Raw genomic sequence first — 16,414 nt, forward strand, 5'->3', positions numbered from 1 at the left:
ATGGAAAGCTTCCCAAAAAACCGCGTCTGCTTCCGCAAATCCCAGCAGCAGCAGGACTGCTCCTGCAGGCTCCCAGCACCGAGGTCAGGATGGCAGGGCCCTGGGGCTCTGCACTGCAGTGGCAATCCATCTGCTTACGGTCACCTGCAGTGATCAGCCAAGATATCGGTGTTGTCAAGGAAACTTTCAGTAAGGCCATCAGATCCCACATCACCACTGCAAGTTTTGTGATTTGAGAAAGCACCGTTATAACTGCCTGAGCAAGCACAGCCGGCTCCACAAAGAAGCTCAGAAGCAATTTCCTCTCAGTGCCCATGGGACATCCTGTTTGCTGTCTGACATCCTGAGAAAAATAAACAAAAACCTCAGAATAATTACAGCCAAAGCAGCTAAGGTGAAGCCCTTTGGAAATGTTCTGCCATGAGTAAATGCAAAGAGGTGGCGATTATTTTAGCTAACAATCACTGAACGTTGAGTCACAGCTGAGGAATGGGAAGCAGCTCTGTAGGGAACTAAGTCCAGAGCCCCATGACATAGAGTCTGAGCACTGCCCAAGGGCTGGGGGCTTCAGAGCACCTCGGATACAGATTTTGGAAATGGCCATGGGTATCTTTTGCAGGCAGCAGTGGAGAACAAAACTGCCATAACCAGCGAGGAATGGAACTGAAAGCTCAATCTGGAGACCAAAAGCCACCAAACAGACTTCTATGACTTCAGTGAACTGCAGCTCTTTGTAAGTGCAAACAGGATGAAGGAACAAAGCCTACAGCTCCACAGTTCACCAAGGCACAAGTATGGCTGGAGCTCAGTCACTGCTTAGCTCTGCAATGTGCCTGTTCTGTTACTGGTGGATGAGCAGCAGTACTCTTATGCACGAGAAGTAGGAAATGGGAATGGAACAGCCTCTGAAATTACAATGCAAAAACTGAACATGTCCACTGGAGATGTAAAACTGGTCTCACATAGAGCTTCTGTGCTAATAGCTGTCTCATTTGATACTCAAATTCCACATAAGAGCACATGTCAAGATACCATTGCACACATACTATAAATACTCTTGCTCAAAACGCTCTACCTAATGCAATTCACAACATATCTGACAGTTTCCTATTACCGCTAAAGGAAACCATTAACAGAGGGCTAAAGGAAACAATCTTATGCACTGAACCAACACCATTGCCTCAGCAAAACAAAGCAATTAACATCTGAGTTCACAGGAAAATACATTAGCACAACAGATGCATGTGCATGTATTTTGGCCCTTTGGTAAAATGCACTGTTTTGGGGCCAGATGTTTCTGCTCATGCCAAAGAAGAATCCAGCTGCATCAAGCTGTGAATATTTCTTCTGATCTGTCAAAAGCTGCTATGAACTAGAAGAGAAAAAAACAGAGCTGCAGTTTGAAATAGAAGTCTGTTTTCCACTGGGGATTTCAGCACCATCTGTATTTTAGAAGCTTTAGTGCAACTTGACAGAGTCTGAAAAAGTTTGCAGCACAATAGGTAAAGCACATCGAAACACCATTCAGATCAGGTATCGGGGAGAGCTGAAGCATATGGTAAAAGACTCATTTTGTACATATTATTTCCCCTACAATCAATTTACACATATTAGTTGAATTTACAACACATTTAAATTGTACAGCCTTTGTTGCTACCACGTTATTATCCAAAGGAAAGTCCTATGGCTGAGATTTTCTGACATGCCCCAGAGGTCTCCTGGCTCCTAAAGGTGCTGAGATTCCCATCTCCCATCCTCTATGTTGGAAAATTCAGCTTAAAAATAAGTAAATAAACAGCAAAATGGAGCTTCTTCAGCAGACAAATACCTCTGGTATAGCTCCAAGACGTGGAACACACCGAACTATCAGCGAACCGAACTCCCTGCCTACAGCCTGCTCTGCACATTTGTATGCTCAGCAGCTGGGCTGCCTTCCAGGTGTGCCTCACAGCTCTTCCACTGACAGGGTTATCTATTTTACAAAGAATTATGCGAGCAGCAGAAACCACAGCAGAATTGTTTTGAAAGAAGCAGGTCTCAGATGGACAATTTAGATTTCACATAGTTGATAGAGGATTTGCAGGTTCAAATTATTAATCAACACCCTGCCAGGCAGGGGCCAATAGCAATCTGCCAGCGCTGAGATTTCCTGGACTCAAACTGTAAAATCTGGATTTTAGATTGACTCGGTGGGGAGAGGGGTTTCTGTGCCTATCGCCCCTTCCTTCTGAAGCATCCAGGGAAAGCAGGCCCTGCGTTACAGGGGCAGATACAAGCGTGAGGATGGCAGGGGAAGTTCCCCCTCCTGGGTACTGGGGATGGGCACCCATGAGCTGGCACTGCAGCCCTCAGGTTTCCACGGTCAGGGCTGCCTGGGGGGCACTGCAGCCAATGCTCAGCACAGTGCTCCGGCTCCATGTGGGCATGGTTGGGCACTGGGCAGCATCCCCCAAGCAGGGGAAGAGGTGTGAGCAGCAGAAGGGGAAGGTGCCAGCCTGTGTGTGAGCAGATGTGTGTGTGCCCACACGCACAAATGAGAAAGGACTGCTCAACTCGAGCCAGACAGCATCCCTTCCAGGTCTTCTCTCTGCTCTCCAGCGTACATCTTTATTACAAAGAAGTGTTGCGAGATGAAATTTGGGAGCTTGGGGCTGAAAGCAAGAGAGAAAGAACAGGATGTGCTCCCACCGACGTTGATTGAAAATGGTGATTTTTTTTATTTATTCTTACTTCTTTTAGGCTAACTGCCTCTCAGAGGAGCTGCCCGCAGAACCACCAGCCTGCTTCTGCTGTTGCGTCACATCACAACACGACTTGTTTTCCTCCTGCCAGCGGCTCATCAAGGAGCACCCCCAGCACAGCCCTCTCATCTCTCAGATCTAGTCAGAAGGCAAATTAGTAGCAGCCTGATGGGGGACTGCTAAATTTTTCATTACAATGTTCCTCCGGAGGTTCGGTGTTTAATAATTTGTACTGTATAAAATTTCACATATGGGAAAACACGGCACCACACAGCCTCTCCAGATGCCTTTTTTTTTCCTTGCTAATCATGTGAGCCCCCCAGCTAAAGCAGTGGATTTAGGGCATAATTAAAGCTTTATACTTTAATAGTAATATGGGTAGAGCCCAATTTTATTTTTGAGAAGAACACGCCACATTTGTAAATTCCCATTTCACTGCAGATCAGTTTTCAAACCGGCTCTAGACCCGGGCTGCTTTGTTCCCAACACACCACAGGAATGCAAAGCACAGAGGCAGGCAGCTGGCGGCACCGGGGCAGACACACATCCCTGCTTCACCGCTGTGGCCCCTAAATGCCCTACGATCCTCCTGGGGGGAGCAGTGGTGGACATCCGTCAGCCCCTTAGCATTATCTGCTCTGAGCAGAACGACCTGGAGCACTCAGGCGTAACCACTGCTGCGTGCAGAGCTTTACACACCAGTTAAGACCACTGAAAACCTTATTTTAAAGCTTGAAGTAGGACTTAAGCAGGCAGCAAATTCTGCAGTAGGAGCTTCACGGCCAGTGACCTGCTGTGCAGCCTGCTTACTACCAAGTGCCACAGCACTCCTCATCCCCGGGCATCTTTCCCTGGGCCTCCTTCAATCCCCTTACCTCCTGAGCAACGTACTGGCATTGCAGTGATGCCACATTACTACAGGGCAGGACAGGGAGGAAGGAGAAGTGAAATGGAGGAAGGTGCTGGCAGCAAAGGCAGGATACAGAGCCCTGGTATGGCACAGACAGGAATAGTATGAACTAGTGTGGTAAAAGTTTACAGTATTCTTTGACAAACTGCATTGTTCAACAGAAGGGAGAGGTTCCAGTTTTGCCATTAAGTGTCTCTGTGCCCTTACCATGTGGGGGAAGCCAGGTTTTACTATGCCAATCACCAGCAACACCAAGCAGAGTAAGGCAAACTGTTTCCATGGATAAGCATCTACTCAGCTCTTATAGCCGGCAATACATTGGCAAACAGATCAAATGACCTAAAATGGAGAAATAATGACCTTGAAAGTGAGAGCTTATTCCTGCTTTTATCCATCTTTAATATCTGAGCTTAAACTAAATCGACCATGCATTTTAAGATCTATACTGTATCCTTTCAAATCTATTTGAGAATGCTGAAGTCTTGAAACGTTATTTGTTGAAGTGCAGAGCTCATTACAGGTCAGAATTCGACTTGCCTTCCAAGTGATGACGCGTGTTACTTAAGTCAGTACGCCCGACACAGGACAGAGCTCCCCGGACACAGGGAGCCTCCTCCCCACCCCACTTATTTCCTTCTGAAATAGAAGCCAGCTATACTTAACGTCATTATGATCAGTTTGTGAGGCTCCGTTTATCTGCAGCTGCCCAAAGCGCAGTAATCTCCAGCATGGGGTATGACTGCCCTGCCATCACGCATCTCTGCCGACAGCGATGCTCACGTTATCCCTTCAATGGGAAGAGGTCAATGCGCCACTGTTAAACCTGGGAGCCCAGGAGCTAAAGGATGAGCTGTGGTATCAGTTTTTTTGCCAGAGGAAACTCATCCATGTTCTGGTTTGGTGGGAAAAGGATCAGTATTAGCTTACACCAGATAAGGAGCACGGGATAAATACCTAAGTCAGAACTTACCAGTGGGTATCATTTCTTAGATAGTAGCAAGTTAATGCCATATAGCTAAGCAACAAAGCCATTCCATCCTTGATAAAGGCATAAACACATTAAACGCATAATCCCTGTGTGACATGGGGTTATTTCCACATTCATAAAACTCCCGCTGCTTCTGCCACCACTGCTGTTTAAAAACCACTGCTCTGTCCCAGCTTGATCCACCCCTGCAGTCCGTGCTCTGCTTCTCCCTCAGCGTACACAAACAGGCAGAAATTCACTCTAAGTCCCCTTTTAAAGGGCAGACAAAAGCCTGCCATATCACGGGCAAAACTGCAGCCTGACCACATTTTGGATAAGACAGCACCTTATCTCTGCCCCCAGTATGTATCACCATTCCACCACTTTGGATGGGGTCTGCAGGTATTTTGATAAATGGATCGATCCATCACTTTCACTTTGCACAAAGACAATTAGGGAACTCTTCACTAATCATCCTGGATTTCCCTGCACTGACAGGACCTGCAACAGAATGCCAGCTAACAGAACCAGCAGCTAACAGAAACCTTTCTTCACCCCTGAAAGACACTGGGAAAACTTGCAGTAAGATTCAAATTGGAGGTGAAAATTCTCATCAGAAAAGAATGTTTAAATTATCCTTTTTTAAACGAGAGTTGAAGTCATAATTGTCTTTTCATTACAGAAATGCACAGAATGGCACAAGCTGACCACCGGGAGAGACAGGATCCTTCCTAAGCATGAGCCTAACAAGACACAGCTCAAAAACTGTTTCCAGGACTTGGCCTCTCTCCAGATGCACTCATCAGTTATTGCAACATCTAGGTTGCTTCACTACTGGCATGCACTTCTGAAAACAAACACTCTCCTCCCTTAGAAGTTCAAGTGGGCCACACTGAGGTAACAAGCCAATATTCACACCCACGGATCCAAGCTGCCAGAGCTCAGAGCTCTGCTTTACGCAGGCTGGTTCCATTATACAGAGGGATAGCAGGAGAGGAGAGGAGAAGCCAAGCCAAGCCAAGCCAAGCAGCCACCCTGAAATACTGAGCATGAAATCACGACACACAAAATTACACTGAAGGACATTATTTTTGAAGCACCTTTTTCTTCTGGGAAGCCAATGCAGAAAAAAACAGATGGCAGTATTTCTACATAACATTTAAGAGAAAAACAGACAGACAGCATTAGTTTCTCTATTAGTAAAATAGAGGTGGGAGAAGGAGGAGTATTTTTGAGGAAACCTGGACTGTTCCCATCTCCACCTGCAATCAATGACATCCCTCAGGCAAAACAGTGAGCTCCTCCATCCTCACTGAGATGTCACAGCAAATGGTTTTGCAGCTCTGTGTTGCTGTATCAGCCATTAGTGCATCACCTCAACTAGAAAATTTGGGGATCTGCAGCCCAGGCACCAGAGATGGAGCCTTTGGGCAAACCCAGAGGCAGTGCACATGGGCTTTTCTCCCTCACCACCACCACAAAAGCTGAAGGAAAGAGCTGATTGGCAGATACCAAATAAAACACTTTGGGGGGGATTAAAAAAAAAAGCCGTGAGAAAGCAATACTATCTCACTTTGTGGGAGATAAGGCAGAGTGCTCTGCACAGCTCCGCGTCCCACAGCCGGCTGTGCGGCCGTCCATTAACACTCAGCGTGTCCCACGGACTGAAAAGAACATTTAATACATCTGTCGGAACACAGACACAGAGTAAATATCCTTATCGTTCCAGTTACTGTAAATAATACTTAAGTGCAAGTCAAATATTAGCCGTATTCAGCACAGCATCATAACAAAACAGGCAGTGCTAGCATTATGGTCCCAAACTGTGTTATTCTTAATTAACATCTGACATATATCTGCTTTTGCAATCACCCATTACTGATTAAATGACAAGGCACAATGTCAGATGTGTAATCTGATTGGTTAGTACTCAGTTACCAAGGTGTTACATATTGAAATTGCCTGTGAATTGATTTCTTTTATTGAATTAATAAGTGTTATCATACTGTACAGAAGGCAAAATTGCTACTGAATGTGAGCGATAACATATAATTACAGAAAATCAAATCCTAATCTGCAGAGCCAAGCCAGGTGTCAACATTTTAATTGTAGTTAGGGAAGTGTGGTGGCACCGGTGAGTGGGGGAAGGGCAGAGCTCACGTGTAGGAAGCAGGGGAAGTAGAGGAAGCAGCTCCAGTTTGGAGTGAGAGCCGCCCTGAGGGACGCCAAGCACTCGGGCATGCAAAAATACTGTCCTTAGTTTTCCATTTCGGATGACCTCACACAACGGGACAAGCGACTGCCATCCAGAGCTGAGCCCCTCTGCATCTTAGATGTGCATCTTTGGGAAAGCCCTTCTGAAAAATTTTAGGATACAGAAGCATAAAATACACAAATTATGCACTTCCCTGATTCTTTCCTTTGAAAAATAAAGATCCCTCTTTTCCCCAGCGCTATCATGTCCCTGCTAGGTGACAGCACAGCCTCCTGCTGCAAATCAAACCTCAGGATTTTATTAATTTCAGTAGCTTTACACACTGCTCCAATGAAAAAACATCATTTCCCGCAGCTCTCCCTGGTGGTTTGCATTCAAGCACTGCACTAACACAACTGCCCGAGCACCTCCACTCGGCGTTCAGTTGGTGCGATCCCTCACACAGACACTCTCACATCCACCAGTTCCAATGGATTTCCTCCCTATCAGCCACTGTTAGACCAATTTGAGCGTTGATGCCAACGGCTCACACCAGTTTAACTATGTGTACTCAGAGAATGACGGAGCTAAACTGGAGCAATGTCTTTGGCTTTAGGAGGCTGGGAGAGCCCCGGCTCATGAGGAGGAGCTCCCCAGCCCCAACGCCTGCCCAGATGTGGATCCCCACACGTGGGCCATACCCAAAGCCCGGATGTGCCACCCCTGTTCAGGCACCGCTGCCTTCCATGTGCCCACCTCCACCTCCTGCCAACAGCTTCCTCCCAGGTTCACCCTCCCTATGCTGCTCCTCTCTCCCTCCTGAGCTGCTCACTGCTGGGCACCATTCCCCAGCTGCTCCTTTCATGATGTTCTCTTGTTCTGGATCCTCTCTTTGGAAAAGGGACGCGCCCCGCACAACACGAGGTCCATGCAGTAGGGAAGCACCAAGGCATGCACATGGAGCTTTCAGAGACCATGCTAATTCCCTACTGCACCACAAGCCAGCTACCAATTTACAGAACATCTGCTCGCATCATCAGCTTTTCCTTTTGTTTAGGGATAAAGAGGATAAAGAGGTTAAGTCATCCTGCTTGTACACAGAGAAGTTAAAAACCACGCTACCACCACGCTGCTGGCAAGATGGCCCAGCAGCAGGATAGCATGTAAGGATTTAACAGGAAGCTCTTAGCAAATTAATTCCTTCTATGACCATGTTTTCAAGGTAATGGTGACACTTGCCTCTTTGAATTGCAAGGCCCTGGGCTTCGCTGTAACATCACCAGGACAGCAAGTGCCTTATGGATGCGGTAACACAGCCAAGGAACACGGCAGCTAACAGCTCGTGACCCCACGACTCATGAGCCAAGTGTGCACTCTGCACACAGTGCACGAGGGTGGTGGGGAGCAAGCTAGGCAGACTGTGCTGCATGCAGAGCTCCGGCTGCATAGAGCAGCCACTGCTGCACAGAGAGCAGGCAGAGCAGCACACCTGCAGGGTGAATGCTGCTGAGCTCTGTGTGCTGCCTCCATTGCTCTCTTCCTGAGACCCGCTGTGCAAAAAGCATGCTGCCGGCACTGATGCCATGGCTCGATGCATTCCTTGCTCCTTTATGTCAAATACTGCTTGAGGGTTTTTTCTTCTTTTTTTTTTTTTTTCTTTTCTTTTCTTTTCTAATTCCCTTCAATTCTACTGTGCAAAACCACAGTTCCAGCCACCCCACACCTTGTTGTTCTGGAGTGGGGGGGAAGACTCCCAGGATGCATTTTCCTTCAGTAATCTCCTGCATATTGCTGCAGCTGACTTGGGCACCTACTTAATCTGTGACCTTAGAGCTCCTGTCAAGCACGCTGTGACCCCCTCTAGACTCATCCTATCCATTACCAAATTTTCATTTTTATTAAGCTCAGCAGAGACTTCTTTCCCTCTCCTCCAGGAAGCATGAATTCTCCGGTGTCATTTATTCCACAAATGATTTATACCAAGAGCCTGTCAACTACAGGAGGCACTTGCTTGTGCTTACTATACCTGCAAGTAGCTCTGTCCTTTCCGGGTCATTACTAATAAAGCACTTATCCCTCATACAAGCACCAGTGCCTCCCTGTGCTCTCGCAGGTATTTATCTGAGCACTTCAGAGCCCTCAGTGGATTTATCCTCGCAGCGCTCTGCTGGGCTGGGCATTGCCATGATTTCTGCTCCACAGATAAAGAGCGAGACTCAGGCTGAGCTCCGTGCTGCCTGCAGGAGGCTCAGCCCCCAGCCCATTATCCTTCCTGCTGCATCCCACAGCTGCTCCCCCAAAACTCCCCACAGCTCGTCCCAAGTTCTCGCTGGTTCCCCCCAACCCCATACGGGCAGCCCCAGCCAGCAGAAGGCTTCAGTCCGTGGCTGTTCCTCATTCATGAAATGCTTAGGGAAGAGCACTGGGAACCCAGAGGCCCCAGTTGTTCCCCCCCAGCCTTGTCCCTGCTCACTGATGACTCCTGGGATGAAGGCTCCTCTGGCTCAGCACTGCTCACTGCAGCCAGCCAGGTTCCATGAACAACGGCAGAACAAACAGATTTGTCTCGCAGCTAGCCAAGACAAGCAAGGAACAAAGCTGGGGGCCAACTGTAACACCACCGACTGGCAGTCAGCCCTCTTTCCAGCTCCTTACAAATATTGGTCCCAGCTTTCTGCCCTCTTTGCAGTATTTCTGGGCAGATCACAACATCCCCAAAGCATCGATGTGTGGCTGCACGGCCCAGTGCGTGCATGGCTCAGCTGGGGACCTCTGCGCTGCTCCTCTTCCTCTTCATCACAGGCAGGGCTGAGAAACCTGTTGCTGCTGCTTCTCTTGCAAGCCCTGAAGCCAACTGGCAAGCCAGAGTTTAACCTCACAGCTGCTGAATATGGTTGGATTAAAACACACTGGCCAAGCAAAATATTGTTTTTAAAATGTAATTTATGTTTGGCACTGAACGCATAGAGAGAATTCAGAGCAATTTGCACTACAGACCAGCCAGTAACCCCATGCAAAAAGCACTTTGATGCCCCTGATTTACATCTGAGAGCCTTAATGCATTTTGGAAACAGGCAGAGTAAGAAGCCCCTGTGCTAAGCCTAACTGATGTAAGGACGCTGAAAACACTTAATGGCTTCTAATTCATGGTAAAATTCTGCTTGTGCGCAGACTCTCCTCAAAATCCAAGAAGTTACAATGAGATGATGGAAAAAATGAGGACACAGCCTGAAAGGGTCATCATAACTTGCCAGAATTGATCTGAAAACCCTCCTTATTGGTCCCACTACATGCCCAGAGGCTTACTTTCGGCAGGGTGGGGGGAAAACAAAGGCATGATGTAGGACAGGCCTCTGCTTTCACCTCTGACGGTCTTGCCTGAACCTCGCGCAGCTTCACGCTTCTCTACCAGGCTGCACGTGCATTCGTTCACACATACATCCATGCTCAATCTCTTGCAACCAAAACACTGTTTCCGCACCACAATGAAGTTACTTCAAAGCAGTCTGCTCCTAGTGAAGCCACTGGGAGATTCTCCTCCTGCATCGGCTTTACCAGGAGCTGGTCTGCTTCAGGACGAGGCTCACTTGTTGATCAGGGCTCAGCAGGAAGAAGCAGAACAGCTCACTTCCACTGATTACGCCCATTCCCCAAATAATTTGAAATTAATCCTGCAATTTAATTCCAACCTGCCTCACTGCAGAAGGAGGAGAGGTTCTTGTGGAAGCGACACAGGTGAATTACATTTACTCAACAGTTTCAGCATTAAATAATCCGCACATAACTCAGCTCACTCGAAGGTACGCCGCGGCGATCCGACATAAAATACGGCTCTGCTAAGCCAAAAAAGATAAAACAGGGATTCCTTCATACTTAAAGGAGAAACAGTGAAGGATTTCATATTTTAATGAGATACAGATGCCGACCACTGAATAAATCACTCTGCCTATAATTAAGGAGTCCTCTGATGTCTGAAGACTCTTCCTGTCATGAAAACTCCTGGACGCTATTTCATCTCCTTCCTAAGCCTGATTTCAGACTGGAAGAGGGGGGATCCAAACGTTGATGTCACCCCAGACACCACTTACAGTCTCCATTTCCCTTCTGAAGAACTTGGTATTCATTTGTCTTTTTTCTTTTTTTTCTTTTTAATAAGTCTTCAAGCACCCGGACTGGAAGGCAGGTATGAAAAGTCACCAAGGGACCGTGGTCCTTCCCAGCCCCGTACATCAGCACTTCACACAGAACAGCAATAATTCAATTAGAGATGCTTGCAATGTTAGTGAGATGCAAAGGATGAAAACAGAAAACTTAACTTTCAAGTAAAGAAAGAAAACAAGAATATTTTACAGGGGGGGTCCCTGGGCAGAGGGGTGCAAGGAAAGCTCTCAGGGGCAGCGAGGCTTCATGAGATGCCCAAAGGCTCCTGCTCACCTGCCTGCCAGCATGGCCAAAACAACTCTGTTTGCCATTTAAGCCACTTGTTGGGAATACGTCAACCTATTCTCCAGTTCCTTTATGCTGTTTTTGAATTTCAGGTCATTAAGGAGCCCATGATTTAGCTAAAGTAGTCTCTTCCTGCATTTCCCATCTGTACTCTCCATTAAGAGCTCATACGTGCGCTATTACGTTTATTCTCTAACTTCCAACTCTTCCCCTCTTCCTTTTCACCACAACTCCCAGGCAAGGGCAGAATTCCAGTTACAGGCGGGCGTGTGTTTGTTTTGGGAGCTTTGGGTTCTGGAGATGAACGTGGAGACTTTGAGCATTTGGAAGAAATTTCCCTGACCAAGCACCTCGGCCAAACCTGCCCTGCCACTAAACATCACCACAAAATAGAGGAATAAGCAAAGAATTACACTGGGGGAAAAAAAAAAAAAAAAAAAGAAGAATCTTTCAGACTCTTCTGGAAGGACACGCATGCTCCAGAGCTTCCAAGCTTCTGGTTTAGTGCCCTTTGGAAAGGCTGCAGAGTTCTCCCCACTGCGGGCACAAGACACAGTGAAGGATCCCACTGCAGGCTGTAAAATTCTGCATGCTGTCCCAAACAATTCACACCTTTCCAAATGATGCTTCTCCACTCCTTGAATACAGGAAATCCAGCCTGAAGAGGCAGCCCTGCCCCCAGTGCTCCACCAAACACCTTCGGCTGGCTGTACTGACCCCCATTTCAGTTCCTGGTTTATTTTTGCTTTCTAGTTTCTTTCCATTCGTGCCATGCTTCTCCATGTAGTATTAAATCAACAGTGACAGACTGTCACCCTTTCTCCAAATTCACTAAACTGTTTAATAATATAATTTTTAGAAGCAGATCTGTGACTCACACACAGGCACACACACACCAAGGCAAAATAAAGATGACAGCACATTTGAACAAGGCAGCAATAAAACACTGAGAGTAATAAAGAATAAAAATGCTATATCAGGTTGTCATGGGAACCAGCATCCAAGGACTCCAGGTAACATTGTAAAACATGCCACTGAGCATAAAGCAGCTAAGCAGGTTAAGGGGTTATTTATTAGGCTGCAACACGCTGCGCAGTGCCCTCTGGTGAGAGCGCAGCAGTCAGAAGGGTCCAAGCCCCAGGCAGGGGACACGAGTTGCACTGCCACCAAGGGCACCACGGGCAGGGCTGCACGTGGGCTGACACCGGGACACGTGCATGTGCCAGCTGCCAGCTCTGTGCTGTGTGAGTCAGGAGCATGCAAACCGGCCTGCGTGGGGCTGCAGGGCATGCCTGAACGGCTGGGCCCCACTGGTGTGCGCCACGTGCTGCTTTTCCTGCTGAGGAAAATGGGACTCCCTGGATGAAAGATAGAGCAGGGATAGGTAAAGCTAGTAAGCCCCTTCCTTGTCTGGGGTACGTTTTCTTAACAACTGAAAGCGTGACTGTTCCATAACTAGAAATTCCACCAGAATTAGGAGCAGCTCTCCACACGGAGCAGCTGCAAAACCAGGCTCATGTTCAGCATGCCCACAAGGAACACTGAGAAGGAACTCAATGAGGGGAGCAGCCCATGAGCAAAGCAAGCAGCTGGTAAGGCCATCCCAAGCATCCCTTCCTACCAGAGGCAAAATCACAGACACCAGCCATGGGATGTTCACCCTGACAGAGCAGAGCTCCTGCCCGAAGCTGCACAGCTACATGTGCAATGTGAGGGTGCTGTGAGGTGTCTGGAGTGCCTTGCAGTGAGGCTTTGCCTTACCTGGCGATCGACGGCTGATGGCCGCTTTGTCATCCCAGCCCCAGCTGCCTCTCTCTAATGCATACATCCCATGTTGTTATAACAAAGCATGATGCTCAACTATCAATCCCTGCCAAGCGAACACCACACTGCTGGGACGGCCAGCGCCTTCTGCCAGTTGCATTCAGCAAGCAGCAGACACCCGTGTCTCTTCCCAGGTGCCATTACCTAACCATTAGCATTTATTTTGGGCAGATGGGTTGCGTTCCAATACCACAGCTCAGGACTTTTTTTCTTTCTTCCCCAAAATGCTGCTAATATTCCATATAGATTAGCTGGGATCAGAGCTGACACCATCTCACTCTACGATCCTTCCCACTACATCTACAACAGCAGAATTCATAACACAGAGATCAAACAGTTTTTAAGGCCCCCAAAGCCTTGCCCAGCACAAGGCATGGTTGGATTAATGTTTTCTATCAAGAAAGCCAGCCAATTTGGCCCCATACTCAGCAGTGCTCGCAGCACAGCTCGGTGCCGCCAGGGCCGTGGTCCCCGCGGAGCTCTGCTGACAGCCATGTCCCATCCCTGTGGCTGCTGTGTGCCTGGCACAGGGTGGTCTGGCAGCCAGACTGCAGAACTACTGGCAGGAGTGGGGGGCTGGAAGCCACAGTCCGCCTCTCCTCATTTTCCCCTGCACTGTTCAAGCTGTCAATTCAATTCTCCCCCCACTAAGTGGCACCAATGCACCGCAAACCACAACGAAAACATCTGTACAGACGGCTTACAAATAAATGCTCCCCATCTCCTGAGCCCAGCCCTCAGAGCGGGTATCACATGCATGGGGACCGCAGTGCTGCAGCCAGAGCCCTGTGCCAGCCCCAGCCCCAGTTCCAACCCAGCCCTGGGCACTGGCCCTGCCCCGCACACACCCAGCAACTGTGATAACAGGAGGGCAGCACAGCTTGCAAGAGAAGGGGGGGGGGGAAAGGCAAACAGGCATTCACTGCACCCAACGCCTGCTCTTGATGACACAGGGACAGCAGCAGGGACACGGGGCAGGGCCAGTTGCTGTACACTCAGTCCTCTGTACATCTCCGAGAGCTCCAGTCTACTCCAGCCGGGAAATGGCCATGCCAATGACAACACCCACTTATGTTTTATCACTAGCTTCTGCTCTTGCATAACAGCGAGAAAAGACTAGGTAATATCTTCCTCACCAGTGCTCACTGTGAGTAGTGACAACCAAAACCATTACAGAACACATACATCACTACGGAAAAAGTACTTTACTCATACCAATACAACTGGGAATCCTCAGCACCCTGAACACAAACCAGGGAATAAAACAACCCCATTGGTCTCAAAACATCACGCTGGACGCCCGGCCATCACATCACTATGGATGCTGGCTTGCTCCTCCATGCTCCCTCCCCCTTCCCCCATGCAGTCCCAGCAGCTGATCGCACTGCTGCTTGTAGCAGGCTGAAGTAATTAAGCTTAACCCAAGTCTGGTGGGAGTCCCAGGGAAAGCCAGTGATCCACAGGCACGACACGCTGTTATTTATAGCTGATTAAGTTCTATTTATCTACATTTAAACAGTGCAGGAGATGGGAGAGATCCCAATACACATCTGTGTCTTATTAGAAACACCAGCTGTGTGTGGTAGCTTCAAGTTTGCCTGTTCTTTTTTTTTTTTTTTTTTGCAGGGGTTTACCTCCTCATCAGTAAGGCAGAATGTCATGAAGGAAATACTAAGCTGATGTCCCCTTCTCACAGTTCTGAGTCAAAACATCCAGACAGCAGCAGTGGGACATCCAAGCCACGTTGCTGGAGCACCACTACTCAGATGATTCTCAAAACCCAGGAGAACAATCTATCATCTACCTTCTTTACCCCACTGCTTTGCATGTGAGGTATTCAAGACCTGAGATATGTTCTTTTGGCAACTGTTCCAGCCCAGACGAGTAAGCTGAGTTTCACTTTCAGCACCATCTGAAATGGAGCTCAGATTCAAAATGAAACTTGAGGGTAAAAAGCAAAACCTCTGAGTTCTGCACATCCTCCTGCGGATGCCCTACAGGAGCCTTGATCATCTTACCCAGCAACCAGCCAGCCTGCAGCCCCAGGCGCTCTGCAAAGCCACGCAGTGGGGGGAGGACCGGCACGGACAGCTCTCAGCCCCCCAGCAGTGTGCTCCCACGGGGCACTGAGCCGACTGCTGCCCCCAATGGCTCCTGCACTGCAGCACCTCTGGCTCCTCGCCAGCCCCAGCCCGTGCTGCTAAGAGATACTGGTGTGGTGACACTAACAGAGCATTAAACTTCCGGATGGAGTGTGGCTGGAAGGAACCTGGGATATTTCCACATTCTTCCCGAGAAAGGCAATGCAGGCACCTCTTTGTTTTGCTGTGAGGCACGTGGTAATTTGGCATCACCCTCTGAGCTCTGAAATTGGCTGGAACAAAACAAATGTTGAGCTTTCACTAAGAAGGAAAAAACAAAGAGTATTGTCTCAGATGTGAAAATACAGCCCACGAGCGCCTGAACACAATTAAGAAGAATCTAATCCAGTGCTCATTAAGTATCTCGGTTGCCGGGTAGCTTATTTGTTCATTCGATTATATTTGATAACTGGAATAGTTTAGAGCTGTGTTTCTGCAGTGGTTGATCTTTCACTTACCAGCTCTGTAGTAGGGTTCCTGCATGACCCCATGGAAATCACACAGCCACCCCATGCCTCACTCCAGTATTCCCAAAAACAGCCTGATCCTTTTTAACTCTGCCCTATTTAATTACCGTGCCATCTCACCGAGGAGCAGCCATGGTTTACATCATGACTCTGAGTACCTCTCCACTGGAGCACCTAAGTAACACACAAACCCAACAAGCTGTCATCACATCAGAAAGCTAATCTTCACTATCTCAGACTTAATCTGTGCCTGGACAGGAACCAGAGCCCCAGCACAGATGCTGCCCCAGTAAAACCTTGCCACGGATAGGCTATCATCTACATTTAAACAACACCGTTTTAGCTCACAGTGATCTCATAAAACCCACATTTTGGGATATGACCAACGCACAGAACTATCAGCCCTTAACTGCTCGTTTCTCTTACTGATACTTTTAGATGCCGCCTTTCGTCAGCTGCAAGCATACACTAACATGCACAGAGTGAGACAACTCACAAAAACATCGCCTCCCATATTACAGGAAAAACAGAGCATTTCAGGTTAAAAACGGGGGAAAAAGAACCAAAACAACTGCCAACAAAGCAAAGTCTGGTTATTCCAGAGTACAGCCTCACCGGTACTTTATGTTGCAATTATTTACATATCCCAGATAGGCAAACTGACGTGGTCCAAAGTTTTGTTATGGGCTCTGCAGAACACACAGGCACTTGTGCCAACTGGAGC

General features: G+C 48.0%; 1 protein-coding gene across 42 annotated transcripts in view; it reads right to left on the reverse strand.

The window, feature by feature from the left end:
* FBRSL1 (fibrosin like 1) overlaps positions 1-16,414 on the reverse strand; it is a 419,446-nt gene that overhangs the window by 258,067 nt on the left and 144,965 nt on the right. The gene's annotated exons all lie outside the window — the stretch shown is intronic.

The sequence above is a fragment of the Gallus gallus genome, chromosome 15 (assembly GCF_016699485.2).
Source record: "Gallus gallus isolate bGalGal1 chromosome 15, bGalGal1.mat.broiler.GRCg7b, whole genome shotgun sequence".
NCBI lineage: Eukaryota > Metazoa > Chordata > Aves > Galliformes > Phasianidae > Gallus > Gallus gallus.